Source organism: Siphateles boraxobius, unplaced genomic scaffold, assembly GCF_051911475.1.
Source record: "Siphateles boraxobius isolate OS27281-9 unplaced genomic scaffold, OSU_SipBor_1 55, whole genome shotgun sequence".
Lineage (NCBI taxonomy): Eukaryota > Metazoa > Chordata > Actinopteri > Cypriniformes > Leuciscidae > Siphateles > Siphateles boraxobius.
Genome location: NW_027509181.1, coordinates 9,985,150 through 10,000,864, shown reverse-complemented (window position 1 = coordinate 10,000,864; position 15,715 = coordinate 9,985,150). Strand labels below are relative to the sequence as shown.

Sequence of the window (15,715 nt, the reverse complement as noted above, 5' to 3'; positions counted from 1 at the left end):
TCACTAGGACACCTTGAGTTCTGTGGTGCAAGTATAATCATAACCATCCATCAAACCTATATCCGACCTTACCTTCATTGCTTTACTAATGTGATGTATCATAAAGATAGGCACACAGCCAGTCAACCTGTTGATTCTGTTTATCAACTTTTGAAAAGGGGAAAAAAGTGCATGTTCAAATGCAGATTATGCAGTTCATGCACAGTGTTTTCTGAAGAGAACGTGTGCATTTCAAAATATAATATTTTCTGCAACGTAAATATTTTATTAGATTAGATTCAACTTTATTGTGCAAGAATCTAACTAGACATGTGAGTTGTAGTATAGCATAGCATAAATTAATAATGGTAAAGTGCAAATTGGCAAATAAGCTTCAATTGGCTGTGCAGAAGACATGGCAAGTAGTACATAATTCAGTTTAGAATAGTATAATGTGCAGAAACGCAAAAAGGGGAAAAGTATGAGACCAACTGGAAACCAAAACCTGGAGTTTTAGGGTTTTGAAATATGCACTGTAAAACAAAGAAATGTAAATTAAAGATTAAATATTTAGGATTCTCCATCAAAAACTCTATACTATAATAAGCATAATTGTGACATTGATCACGTGAACTGTCTGTACAGACAGTCAGATTTCATTGCTTCCATTGAAGCGGAATGTCTCAAATCATGCTATCAGTCACACAGGCATACATGTTCAGTGGAACATATGAACTGCAATGAAATGCACTCAACTGGAAGGCAGAGTAGATTCTTTGCACCAGTGAGAATCTTTTCATCTTCTCCTCAGCTGCATCTCTATAGTAGTATTATCCAAAAGTCTCCCTTATTCACCAGCATTTCTTCTGCAACTTATCTCCCCCTACACTCTTGTCTTTTTCACAGATTGTGAGCATTTCAATACTCCTTGTGTTCATGTCTGGTGAATATTTATTCTTGTTGCTGAGTGGCTTTTGGTCGAGAGCCAGATGTCTACCATCTTTGTGAAGATATCACATTCGTTGTACTGGTATTCATGAACACTGGTGGTACATTCAAGACTAATTTCACTAAAACAATTACTGTGCATGAAACCATTTGATGATTCATGCTCATACAGAATAATTTTTTTATTTCACATTTATTACTTTATTTATACGAAGGCTGAATGTGTAGAGGGTATGACACATTGAATATACTCCTGTTACATCAAATGTTTCTATTTACAACGTTTTTCACAGCATTGAGCATGATATAAATTACAAATTGAAGGTGTTTAAAGGGGCCATGACATAGATTTAAAAAAATAGTTTAATATGTTCCTTGAGGTTCACTTATATTGTTAAAGTTTCTTTAAAAAAAAAAAAAAACATATAGGAGGAAAAGCAAACATTTTCTACCCTCATTTGACCCTCTGTCTGAAATGATCCGTTTTTTAGGGGCTCCTTTACGACTCTAAGATGATTGGATAACGGCATTACATCGGAAACAGTATAAACACACACTTGCTATTAAGTGTTTTGAAAATATTAACCAAACCCATCAATTACAGATAAAGCGTTACTTACGGTTTGTGATGCAGCTGCTGTCATATTCAATATAACTGGCTGCTTCATCTTTCTACAAGTTTCTTTGGGAACTCTCCATTACACTGTTTTGTTGACAAAACAAAATGCCCCGAACAAACATATAACCCTTTGATTAGGGTTGTAACGGTATACCGGTATGGCGGTTTATCGCGATATTGACTTGTACGATTATCATATCGTGAACATTTCCTTATCCACGGTTTTGGAAAAAAATTAAAGCAGATCTCAAATGCGCATATGCAACTTATTTCCACTTGACTACTCCACCCATACATGTGCACTGGAGAAAATGTCTGAGACTGAGGCTGCGAATTCTTCGAAAAAAAAGTTAAAATCTGCAGTGTGGGAATACTTTGGGTATCCGAAAAACGAACGTGGGTTTTTCCTTGAAGATTGATATCCAGTTGTGTCCAGAAATATGGACGAAGAGTGGCTGCAAAATGAGGAAATATGTCAAATATGTTCTCCCATATTCGCGAACACCTTCCCTCCCTGCAGATAAAGTTCCATTTATAACTTAAGGCCGTATTATTTACGTGTTGCTGAGGGAATTTACAATATAACGCAGATGTCACGTAAAATGTGCGATTTGATAGATGGATGAATAAATCTAAAATATAGCTGTGCAATAAATAAAATCGCTATATGAGTGTGTCTATTAAACAGCGCAAAAAACTGTAAATCTATATTCTGCTTGTTCAGCGTGTCTGTGTGAATGAGCAGCACCGTTTCACCTAGTATATACTCAAGTATGTGGGACGTTCATGGTGTTTAAAGCGTCTGCCGTCTCACTCACTATATAAGGACGTGAACACATGAACATATCCAGAGCTGCTCTGAGAGAACTAAATAAGCATTTCATAATTTTGTTGAAAATAATCATTGTCAAATACACTCTGACTGAAACTCATAGGAGTTTAGTACAACCTGTCAAAATAAAAATTATCTTAAATAATAATTAATAAATTAAGAATTTTATTAATTCAATTGATCAAACATGCTTGTTCAAATGGGAGATCTGCAGCTTTATTTTTTCTTTCTTATTTTTTCAAAAGGTAGATTAAAAAAGTTTGTTTTAATAAACCATATGTTCAACCAAAAAACGCTATCAGTTTTCATTAATTTAAGGTTCATTGCAGCTGATAATAATAATCATTGTTTAATACCGTAAACCGTGAAACCGTGATATTTTCTGAGACTATTATCATACCGTGAAAATCTCATACCGTTACAACCCTACCTTTGATGCGATCCTGGATGCCATTAAAATAAGCTATACACTTATTTCTGACACTGGGATCCTTCAAAAGTCTTTACAGAGACACAAAGAAGCCATTTAAACTGGAAGTGTCAAAGCGAACATTCTTTCACTCTTTCATTTGTCCTGTTGTTAACAGACTCCAGTGCGTTGAGTATGTCAGAAACTGAACGCGCATCTGTATACTGTATCCAGTGTAGACAATGTCAGTGGTTATAATGGGTTCTATTTTCTCTTGGTGTGGCAGTCGCATCCATTGTAGGCAAATGTCAGCCGGTAAGTGACTGAATGCCAGTGGGTGATGATGTATAACTGTTCGTCGATGTCTTACTCTCGAGGTAGTCTTATGCAAATGTATCATGTGACATCATAGGTCACCCAATATCAAAACAAGCCATTTTTGGAGCTTGATTAAATAAACGCTTTGTTTATATTGAGGAGGACGTTTCAAGCTATGGAACTTGCAGAATTTTAAAATGGTACAATGGTATAGATGTCAAAAGATCATGGCAAATTTGATTTCTCATGTCAAGACTCTCTTAAATTTGCAAAGAGAAATATTTTTATAACAAGGCAAGTTTAATTGATGTAAAATGTCATGTGGTGTGATTCAAAAATGCAATGATATTTATAAAAATATTTATAAATAAGTCATAATATTTTATATATCCTTGAGAGCGTTTGTAACCAGCACTTCCTTCTAATTTCCCCTGGAAAAAAGTCCTTCACATAAAAATCATTTCACAGGCTTTCCGAGGCAACTTAGGAAATCAGAGAAGTTCTTATTTAAAAAAAAAAAAAAAAAACTAATCAATACATGAAAATACTTACATATAGCCCCATTAGATAACAATCTTTATATTGTTTATCAAAACCATATGAAACCAACACGACTACCAAGACTACGTTTCTTAGAACTTGGCACATCTACTTTATCATGGTCACTGTTAATTGTCATTGACCTTTTTTTATACAAAACTTTTTTAAAAAAAGTTATACAACTTTGTCTTGTAAAAAAAGTTATTAATTTAGTTCATATAAATATATATAGCCTTTCTGGAGAAAACCGTGATGTCACTGCCCAGCTCAGCTCAGTTCTCATATAATGATGTCAATGCAGACGGATCAATAATATTGTTGAATATTAAATTAAATGAATATTCAATATTAAACAATACTCTGCCCATGGAATATTTTAAAGCACAAACAATTTTACTTATTTTGTCCTTTATTGCACTGATGCACAACGTTGGACTTTGAAATCAAAAGCAGGGACAGCTGACATTTGTTTTAATGTTTGTTACAGGCACGGTGAACAACCATGATTGTCTTCACATTGTCCTCTCCCACTCTGGGGCCCCTGTTTAGTTTTGCGGAATGTATCCATCTTGCTTCCCACCAAAAGAGCATATTTTCTCCTTTTAAGGAAATCACTCAGTGTTGTTCTCCGTGTCTGGGCAGACATGAATTTTTGTTAAACAAAAGAGTGGAGAGTGGGTTAAGAGCTGTAAAAAGCATGCTGAGAGGGAAGGACTGTTAGGTAGGAGATGGCAGCACACACACTGCAAGTGTGCCAATCTACACTATCTGCCAGCCTATCTGAAGTTATTCAGCGTGGCTTAACAAAGCCATGCTCCATCTGGCCTAAAACTCACTCTGGCATTCCACCGAGTGGCCTGCCATGACACCATAATGATGACTCAAATATCAAAGACTCTGATCAAATTGCGAGGTGGTATTTTCTGTGCTTTTTGCTATGGTAACCCCTTTGGAGCGGTAGTGTTGCCCGTCTCTGAGGACTTTGAAATATGTCCAGCTGCTCTGAGCTCAAAGAGAAAGTTAGTTGGGATGGCTTTTTAGTTTGCGTTGATGAACATGAGGAAACGGGTTGACATTGATCACGGGCTAATGATTTGCCAATTTGCCTATATTCCACGAGCTTGTTGTTTTTAGTCTCTCATTTTTTATTTTCAAAAGCATCGTTTTGATTTCAGTCAACACTGTTAATTTCCTCTAAAACAGCGTGTAGGTTTCAGTCCACATGGACTTTTTCTGGTAAATGAGCCTTTGGGAGTTGAGGAGCTAAAATTAGGCAAACATGATTTACTATTTAAAATAAGTCTGATATGGTATCGTGTAGGACGTTTGAAGTAGGGTAGGCAGATTTTAAGTGGAAACTTTGTCAACATGAAATCAAATTTGACCCTGTTTACTTTTTACAATGCAATCAATTCTCAAATAAAACCAAGTCCTGCTTTCTAGAACTGGTTGATTACATAATATATTCAGCAATGTCGATTTGACTGGACTTGAGAAAAAAAAAAACTGAGCTGAACAATGACACTATTGTCTCAGGTAGAGCAGCTTTATAGCTGAATCGAATTTGTTTCTAAAGCGCTATTCACACTGGATTAGTACTATTTGGGGACCTTGTGTGATTTAGAAACCCTAACCCACATCTAAATTTCGTGTGACGCATTCGCACGGGATAAGTGAAGCCTGCGATTTTACTCGAATTAACTGACTTCTCCCGGATATGATGTCAATAGGCTATTGCTTGGAAATGTCTTGTCGTTATAGGTCTTGTCTAGCTGTATGATATATCATAAACAGAAGAATGCTCTTTACCGCATGCTGGTATACATGTCATCCATCTCCATCTTTTTTTGCGCTCGGCACCTGTAAAGGCTGTTTGCAGCTATATTTCTTTTTGTTTTTGCCCTTCTGATGGATTTCAGCTTTCTCTTTCTGCGAATTGTATAATTGTATGGTGCATAGCGATATGACCTAGCCAGCACCCAAATTACTATCAAAACACTCCAAAACAGCTTCCATTCTTTGCGAAAGATGAATAAAAAGCTGCACAGGAAACAAAAACCTTGAAAAAATGATATACGACACCGCCAAATCACAGAGATCCCGATTCGCACAGGACTAATATTATCACAGGACCTCAGTGGTAGATCATCGGAATTTTTACTTCACAAATTATAGACATGGCCTATTCGCACGAGATTAAAATCACAGACAACCTCCGCAATTTTTACAAATGACTAGAGGTCACCAGGTAATACTAATCCAGTGCAAATAAGGGCTTAAGACAAATTTGACAACATTGTCAATGTTATTAAATCAACACTGAACTAACTTCAGCTGAATTACGAGACTATTGCCTTCAGTAGAGCTGCTTAAATAGTTGAACTGAACTTGTTTCTCCAAAGCAGATGAATGTTATACATTTATTGAACTGAACTGAATTGAGCTGAATAATGAATTTGAAATTGTCTCATATTTGATGAAGTTTGCATTAATGATTTACATTAATTTTGTTAATAATTTCAAATTGTCAACTTTAGGGAACTGATTCAAAATTCAAAAATGTTTTGCATCATCATTGAAAAATTAATTATCACCAAATCCCCGTGACTTTTTTAATATATGAAATATAATAAATATAAAATGTTTTACTATAACTATAAAGTAACTATAATGTGTGACGATGTTCGGCTGGATTGCCCTCGAGTGTCACTAAAGGGCGCTCCACCCCTGCACTGCCTTCCCTTGGACTGTTTTCGCACACACCTGTTTCCATTGATCACTCTCACACCTGTTTCCAGTGATCACTCTCACACCTGCATCTAGTTCCACGCGCAACTCCACACACATTTATACCTCACTGTCACTATCACGGATGGCTTAAACCCAATTTATACTTCTGCGTCGAACTTACGTTGTAGCTACGTTGTAGGCTGTGTGTAGCGCGCGTACCCTTCGGCGTACCCTGATGTGCACCTCTCCAAAAATGTAACAACGCGTCAATTCTACGCGGACGCAAGCGCTGTGATTGGTCTGCTAGAACCCCTCCCTCGGGTTTCACACGCTCCCTCTGTATGTGTAATTGCGCGACAACACGGACAACGACGCAGAAGTATAAATGAAAACCAACGCGTAGTGTATAGCGTAGAGTCTCCGGCGTAGGTCCGACGCAGAAGTATAAATCAGCCTTTAGTCTTGTATGAATGTATGTTTTACTGTTGTGGACATGACCAAGTTTTTCCGAGTCTAGTCTAGTCTAGTCTAGTCTGTGTATCTGACCCATCGCCTGTTTCAATTCAATTCAATTCAATTCAATTCAAATTTATTTGTATAGCGCTTTTCACAATACACATAGTCTCAAAGCAGCTTTACAGAAAGTGCATTTCGGAAATGTACATAGAAAAATACAGTTAGTTAATCAAGTAGTAATTTATGGCATAACATATCGCCGGCTTTGAGTCGTCTCTTCACAGGCGTCGAGTCGTCTCTTCACAGGCGTTGGGGCATCTGAAATCTCCGTGAGAGGCTGGATACAAACTGGAGCTGACGAACGCTATTTACCTCGGGACTTGCGTCCCGAGATAACAGCAGAAAGGCAGATGGGAAATAATTAGCAAAGCTGATGTTCATAATGTTAATGCATTCGAACTGATTCAGCAGTAGTATTAGTATTTCCTGGATTCCGTCTCGTCTGCTGCCTGCCTCTGTCTTCCCGCCTGGTTATCGGACTCTGAGTATTGCCTTGTCTCCAATGCCGTGTCTGCTGTCTGTGACCATTGCCTGTCTGACTACCCTGTAAATAAACTCACGCTGCGCTTGGATCCCTCTGTGTCTGGCGTTTCATTACAGAAGACTAAGCCCTCAGCAAATCCAGCAGCATGTCAGCCTTGTATGCCTCTCAGTCAACTAATGCGGACCGGAGTGCCGTACACCGGGATCAACTGGACCAACTCACCGTGTCTTGGAGAGGTTGGCCAAGATGGTTCGCGGCCTTCATGTTTCCTCACCGGGACCATCGCAGACTCAACCCTTCTCCTCAGTTGTTTGTTCAGAACCGATTCCGACATCACGACGAGCTCACACAGCGATTCCGAGCACGGATACGGGAGCTGTGATAATGCGACTTCGTCAGGAGGATCGATCTTTTGAGGGGTATGTGGTGGAGTTCTTTGAACTTTCTCATTACACGTGTATGAACAACGTTTACCTAACGAACCTGTTCCGCGGAGGATTATCTGAGCCGCTTCGCTCATTGATGCCCAACCCTGAGGCTGACAGCACTTTAAGGGAGTATATTGACACGGCTCTTCTACTGAGTGGTTCGGCTCTCACTGTGGGTGAGTTAGAGGAGGAGCTTGCCCCGCTGGTCCAGTCCAGCCCACTGCCCTCGCCGCTGGTCCTGTCCAGCCCCGAGCCTTCGCCGCTGGTCCTGTCCAGCCCCGAGCCTTCGCCGCTGGTCCTGTCCAGCCCTGAGCCTATCTGCTGGTCTCGTCCAGTCCCGAGCCTTCATCGCTGGTCCCGTCCAGTCCAGAGCCCCCATCGTTTGTCACGGCCTGAGTTTCACGTCTGCCTAGAGGAACCGGAGCCTTCCGTCGAGCTGCCTGAGCCTGAACTGCAGGCTGCTACCGAACTGCCAGAGCCGCCTGCAGCCGAACCTCCGAACCCTCTAGTGAAGCCTGCAGCCGAACCCCCAAAGCCTCCAGTTCCAGCCTATGTCCCGTAGGTTCCCCCAAGTATTTTTTGGAGGGGGGCAGTAGGGGCCACGAAGGGACCATGAGGGGTCGTCCCTCCCATGGCTGCCTGTGAGGTCTTCACACCCAAGGAAGCCTGAGGGGGCTCCACCCTGGCCTTTAGTCCATCCTGTTCCACCCTGGCCTTTGACTCATCCTGCTCCGCCCTGGCCTCCGCATCATCCTGCTCCGCCCTGGCCACCTGCCCAGTCAGGTCCGCCTACGCTATGCGGCCCAGGCCCGCCGTGGCTACCTCCTGGTCCTGTTACCCTGCACGGGCCTGGCCCTCCGTCCCTGCCCCAGGATCGTCTTCGCTCTGCCCCCCTCCTGGATCTTCTTTGGAGCATCTGGAAGCCGCTGCTTATGGAGGGGGGGGGTTATGTGACGATGTTTGGCTGGTTGGCCTCGAGTGTCACTAGAGGGCGCTCCACCCCTGCACTGCCTTCCCTTGGACTGTTTTCGCACACACCCTGAACTGATTACGCACACACCTGTTTCCATTGATCACTCTCACACCTGCATCTAGTTCCATATGCAGCTCCACACACATTTATACCTCACTGTCACTATCACGGATGCCTTAGTCTTGTATGAATGTATGTTTTACTGTTGTGGACATCACCAAGCTTTTCCGAGTCTAGTCTAGTCTGTGTATCTGACCCATCGCCTGTTTCCTGGATTCCGTCTCGTCTGCCGCTTGCCTCTGTCTTCCCGCCTGGTTATCGGACTCTGAGTATTGCCTTGTCTCCTATGCTGTGTCTGCTGTCTGTGACCATTGCCTGTCTGACTACCCTGTAAATTATCTCACGCTGTGCTTGGATCCCCCTCTGTCTGGTGTTTCATGACATAATGGCAAAGCTGAATTTTCAGTATCATTACTTCAATTTCACATGATTGTAAAAATTGTAATTTGGTTTAACATTTCTTATTATTACCAATGTTAAAAACAGTTTTTGCTGCTTAATATTTTAGTGGAAACCGTGATACGCTTTAACAATCATTGAAATATTTTTGTTAATGTAATTTAACATCATGTTTGATTTGGGGAAGTGAGCTAATGGTACAGCATCACACTGTAAGAAAAATATTCCAAACAGATGAAGTACTGATCATTTTCTGCCAGGACCTTATTTTAATAATCTGTTAATTTTACAGGCACAATGCAATGCGTAATTCAAAATACAGGCAGAATGCCTATTAAAAATCAATACTATACACTGTAAAAAAATTCTATCCTCCCCAACTCAAAATTGTCTAGTGACAGGTCACATCTAAATTTTTTTCAATTGGCCCAAGTGAAATTCTGTAAATTAAATTGTTGCAATTGTCTGTTAACATTGGCTAAATGAGAAATAATACGTTAAACCAATTGGAAAAAAATTAAGTTAACCAAAGCATGTTATTGGCCCAATTATATATTTTAAATTGTAGTAGCATTCTTTTTTTGTTTTATCTAAACTAAAAATGTATATTGGTAAATTTATATTAGTAAAGCAACTTTACTGTATTGTTTATTCCCCGTTGCCCAAAAGAAACTGAAAAAAAGTATCATATATTATACACTCAAGCCATTCTGCCAGTTTATTATAATACACGACGAGAATACTTTTTGTGCACAAAAAAAAAAAAAAAAACGACTTTATTCAACTATTAATTTTCTTCTCTGGGCCTCTGACTGAGGTGACGTAGTGTAACAGCGCAGTGCTTCTGTTGTACGTCAGAATGTAGGCTCAGTATTGGCCGACGCTGGTCATGTGTCTGTTGAATAAAGTTGCTAATTTTGTTTTTTTTTTAGCACAAAAAGTATTCTCATCGCTTGATAAACTTTAGCCACTGTAGTCACTTGGACTATTTTAACAATTATTTTACTAACTTTTCTGGGCCGGAAAGTTTCAATTACATAGAAGCCTATGGAGGAGTGAGACAGCTCTCAGGTTTAATCAAAAATATCTTAATTTGTGTTCTAAAGATCTTAGGGGGCTGGAACAACATGAGGGTGAGTAATTACTGACAGAATTTTCATTGTTGGGTGAACTAACCCTTTAACAGTTTAAACATCTACAAATATTATTTGCTAAAGTGCAAAAACGTCAAAAACACCATAACATGCAAGTAACTGGAGAGAGTTACTTCAAATGTTCAGTGTAACTTCACTTGATTTTTTATATTCTCACAAGAGGTACTTTGAGCTCATGAAACTGCATCTTAACAATTTATAAACAATAAACATCTCAAACTTTTACAAATATTTTAAAGACCGCAAAAGTCAAACACACACAAAAAAAGGAAAAATGGGAAGTACTTTCAGGCTTACTTCACTCAGTGTTTAGTGTAATTTCATCTGAATTTTAGTATTCTCACCGGAGGAACTTTGAGCTCATGATATCCTCTTAAATGGTGAAGAAATGTTGATTGAGAGCAGATGTCCTTAAAACCACAGTTGTCACAAGAAAATGTGGCATTCTCCTTGGTGCCAGTTTTTTGATGTACCCTCCACAGATGTGTTTTAAAGCCCCAACTGTTTTGAAAATACAAACACATTTTGGCTGTAAACAGGGATAGAAAGTTGCATTAACTGACCAATGGCAAGTTCTGTAGTGCTTGAAAAGGATGTCTTGGTGATGTGATGAAAACTTGCAAAAGTGGAACTTCATGGACTACTTATGCTGAAAACCTGCTAAATAAATAAATAAATGACAAAGCCTCCTTGCATCAAATAGCAGACGACAAATGACAGAACAGAAGATTTTTACATAACACTGCCAAATTTGATTAATTTATGTATTTAAATCACATGCAGCAATATTTTTAACGTTAAAACATCTAAATTCACGAGGATGTCTAGTGGCGGATCCTTGCAGTATGAATTGGAAGTCATGCATATTCACGTAAAATAGCTTACTTCTGCATTGATAATAAGTCGGATACATTAGTGGATTACAGCAAACAAATTTGGTCCTCGTTCATTAAATTAATCAATGAATTTATAATGTCAATGTAATATCATCAAATAATACTAGGTTTTGTAGTAAAATTAGCATTAACCCAAACACCACTTTTATTTGTATTGATATTCTTATTGTATTTGGCCTGAAATAACAACATTTATTCAGTAAATTAAAAATGTTTTGAAAATTGCAGTTTATAGTTCTGTTATTAACAATAATAGTTAAATTAGAGACATTTAGAGGCTCCATATCTAATCTTGCCTAGGGCATTAAGTAAGCCAGATCCAACTGAGGATGTCGTTACCTAAAATGATATCATGGCCACGTTGTGTCCTCAACAAGCTAGTACTAGGAGTTCCCCCCAGACTAACACAAAATGGCAGCCATCAACTTCATAACTTATGCAGCCTGAATTACACTGTCACATGTTTTAGCAGTCTCATGGCAGCTGTCAATAAAGCAACTTAACACAAATCACATATCATAAGAGCTAACCGTGTTTGACACAAATATGGAATTAACAAATATGCAATAATAACTCTTCTTAAATACTCACTGTGAAAGTCATAGTGGTTCCGTTTTCTTCACTAAATGATACCTTGTGAGTCAGACTTATCGATGCTGGGTTACATTGAGAAAAAAAATGTTGGAAAGGTATACCTAATGTCTAATACATTTAATATAATCATAATAAAGTTCAATAAAATTATTTAGTTCAGTAAATAGTAACTGAGAGATTAGTATGGGCTAAATTAGGTTATAAAATGCTATCATGAAACCAGAAAAGGTGTCAATTCACAGTTATTCTGCCAAATAAAATGTTATGTATGTAACATAACTAATGTACTGTGTCCTAAAGTAGAACATTCAGAGAATCCTTTGTTTAGCGAATGCTTATCGTGCACGGTAACTTAATGTAATAGCTAACTTACCCATGTTTTTCGGTTTTATGTTGAAATTGAGACCTGCACTCAAATGAACGTACACAAGACTTAATAAATACAGAGTTCAGTACTCACCATAAGTTAAATGATGGAAAATCTGTTTGGAAATTATGTTCTGTCGTCATCCTTAGCATCGACTTCTCGCTCTCCCTGCATATAAAAATCCACTATACCAACGGTTTCTCTCAGGCGCATGGGTATACGCTTTTTTTTTTTTTTGCAAGTCTTGTTCCTCAAACACAGATTTTTCACTTCTTCTTGATGGATTGGCTGAACACTATTTAATATGTTTGGTGAATATATTTTTTTAAATTTTACCTTCAGACCTTAAGCTAAAATTACCACAATTTTCAGTTTCCAAAATTTTTCAAAATATATATTTTTTAATACAATTCATATTCACACACATTGTTCCTTATTTACATACTTTTCTTAGAGTGCACCAGTACCATTTTAAGTGATCAGTCCTCATCTGATCAGGCTTCTGTTACCCTGTCCCCTTGTCTTTTTAGTACACCTCTCATTGTTGGTCAATGGCTGCCCATGTGTGTGTGTGAATAATAGATTGTCTCACTGTTATGTCCTCATCAAGTATGAAACGTGGAATGAATTGTCGTTAATCCCCTATTCAGCGTCAGACAGAAGGAACAATTGAGGCCATATTTCTCTAGACAATAGCACGAGCGCGGGATAAGAACACAACACATGAAATTAGTTTATAATCCTGTAAGTGTTCCATTATTTTCAGTCTCATGTTCCCCTTGGAATTCATATGCATACAAATGATCGTGCAAATCCGCGGCTGTCGTTATGAGTTTGATTTGAACAGTCATTAGCAGTGATCACTCAAACCTTTTATCTGCTGGTTTGAACTGTATGGCTAACAGACAAACAAGATTCACATGAGGTGTAGTTGGTCGTTTTTCAGATCAGTAGTTCACTGATTCTTCAGTACTGGGACAACAAAGTGAAAAAAAACAAAAAACAATCAGTAACATTTTATTTTTGATAGTCCACTTTAGGCATTCTACTAACTAAGGCTGCGTTCACACTGCAGGGGCTTAATGCTCAATTCTTTTGAAAAAAAAAATATTTTTTTGCAAGGCCGTTCACATTTCCAATTAAATGCGACCTTTTGTGATCTCCTGTGTGAACGTGAACGTGAAATGACCCAGAAGTGACCCGCATGCGCAGAAGAGTACTCAACGGTCATAGTTGTTGATTATCTTCTCATTCCCGCCTACTTCAACGCAGAATTATTACGTTTGTCGCATATCAATGACGTGTGGGTCGGATACATGTGACCTGGCCGTTCAGATTGAAGTCGCTTTTCAAATGATCGGATACATATCGGATTTGGACCACATACCCAAGTGGCCTGGGTCGCATTTGAAAAGATCGGATCTGTGTTGTTCAGACTGTCATGAAAAGATCAGATACAGGTCGCATAGGGGCAAAAAAATCGGAATTGGGTCGTTTTAGAGTATTAGACTGTCCAATTAATTTATGCTAACACTTTATTTATAAGTAAATTTGCAAGTGCGTCAACTTATTTTACTAATCCTAACCTAACAGTAATAGCCTACTCTGAGAGAGAGAGTTGACAAACTCACTCATAGTTAGTATGTTGTCTAAAGTGTACAATCGAAATAAAGTGTAACCAAAATGTATCAAGGCATTATTTGGAATTATGTATTTAAAAATTTCTCACAAAATGTTCCAATTCAATGCCAACACCATCAAAAACAAAACAATCTGCAAAAAAATGTGTTATATTTTTACATTTTTCATTCACTTTAATTAATTATTTAAATTATAGGTGTTGAGGAAAAACATATTTCCAATTATTTCAAATATTTTGTTTTTATGTTGATGCTAGCTAACAGCAGAAGGAACTGGCTAAAATATTTTGAATGACACCACTCCACAATGTGACTTCTGACTTGTGATGGAGCCTGGAATAAAACCATGCCATGTTGCTTTGTTTGGCCAGTGGAGAACTGGTCCCCCGACTGAGTCTGGTTTCACCTAAGGTTTTTTTTTTTTGTCCATTCTGTCACCTGATAGAGTTTGGGTTCCTTGCCACTGTCGCCTCTGGCTTGCTTAGTTGGGGACACTTAATATTCAATAATATTATTGATCTGACTGCACTGTCACTATTTGATGAGAACTGAACTGAGCTGGACAATGACATTTTCTGCAGAGCTGCTTTATACAGTATCTGAATTGAACTAATTTAATAATTGATGATCTTTACAACAGATCAACACTGAACTGACTTCACTTTTGTTTTGTTAGCTAGATTTAAAATGAATGTGTCTGCCTCCAGAACAATGCTAGGAAGATTTTTCCAGAGTTTGGGCGCTAAATAGGAAAAGGACCAACCGCCCTCTGTCAATTTTTATATTCTAGGTATTAAAAACTGGCCAGAATTATTTTGAGATATACATAGACGTTCGTTAAGAGCTCGCTCAAGTACTGAGGAGCTAAACCATTTAGAGAGTAAGTAATTAGAAAGATTTTAAAATGTATGAACTAAAATGGTCAAATGAAAGACTGCTATCAAATAACACACCCAGGTTCCTAATTCTCAGTATTATGATACGGTCTAAGTCCTGACTTGAAATCCTTGCAGATATCATTTCTTTTTTATGAAGAAACATAGTTGTGAGGATACTGCCTTTTCTAGTATTTTTGGATGATAAGGGAGATTCATCCGAGATTCATCGGAGATCTATCCGTAATTTACTAATTCTCTAGGATCAAGTTGTTTTTTTAATAAGAGGTTTGATAACAGCCAGCTTGAAAGTTTTTGGGTCACATCCTAATGACACCGATTCATAATATTAAGAAGAGGACGTATACCGTCTGGAAGCTTCTCGATTCCATTTGTCAATGTTAAATCTAAAGTATGATTATGACAATGAATGGGTCCCGACCCATGTTGTATATATCCAATTGAGTTTAGAATGTATGTAAATGCCAATCCCAAAGCATATTTCTCATTATCTACATGGATATTAAAATCACCAACAATTAAGACGTTATCTGCAGCCAGTACCAACTCTATCTACTAATACAAAATCAGCAAATTCTTTGATAGAGTCTGTATGGTGCCCTGGTGGCCAGTATACATTAGCTAGTTAAAAAGTCAAGTGGGATTTATCGTTTATACTAATTAATGTTATTTAAAGAACCATCACTTCAAAATAATTATACTCCTCTGAGTAATACTGAAAATATTACTATAAATTGCAGCAACACCTCCCCCTTCGCCCTTCAGACGAGGCTTATGTTTATAACAGTAATCTTGGGGGGTATAGACTCATTTAACTTAAAGTAGTTGTCTGGTTTTAGCTTGTTTTCTTTCAAACACAGCACATCTAGGTTATGATGTGTGGTCATATCATTTACAAGAAGTGCTTTTGTAGAAAGGGATCTAATATTCAGT

At 38.2% G+C, this 15,715-nt stretch overlaps 1 protein-coding gene across 2 annotated transcripts in view; it reads left to right on the top strand.

The window, feature by feature from the left end:
* The window catches only part of prkg1b (protein kinase cGMP-dependent 1b), a 235,748-nt gene that overhangs the window by 13,031 nt on the left and 207,002 nt on the right, over positions 1–15,715 (top strand). The window lies entirely within an intron of this gene.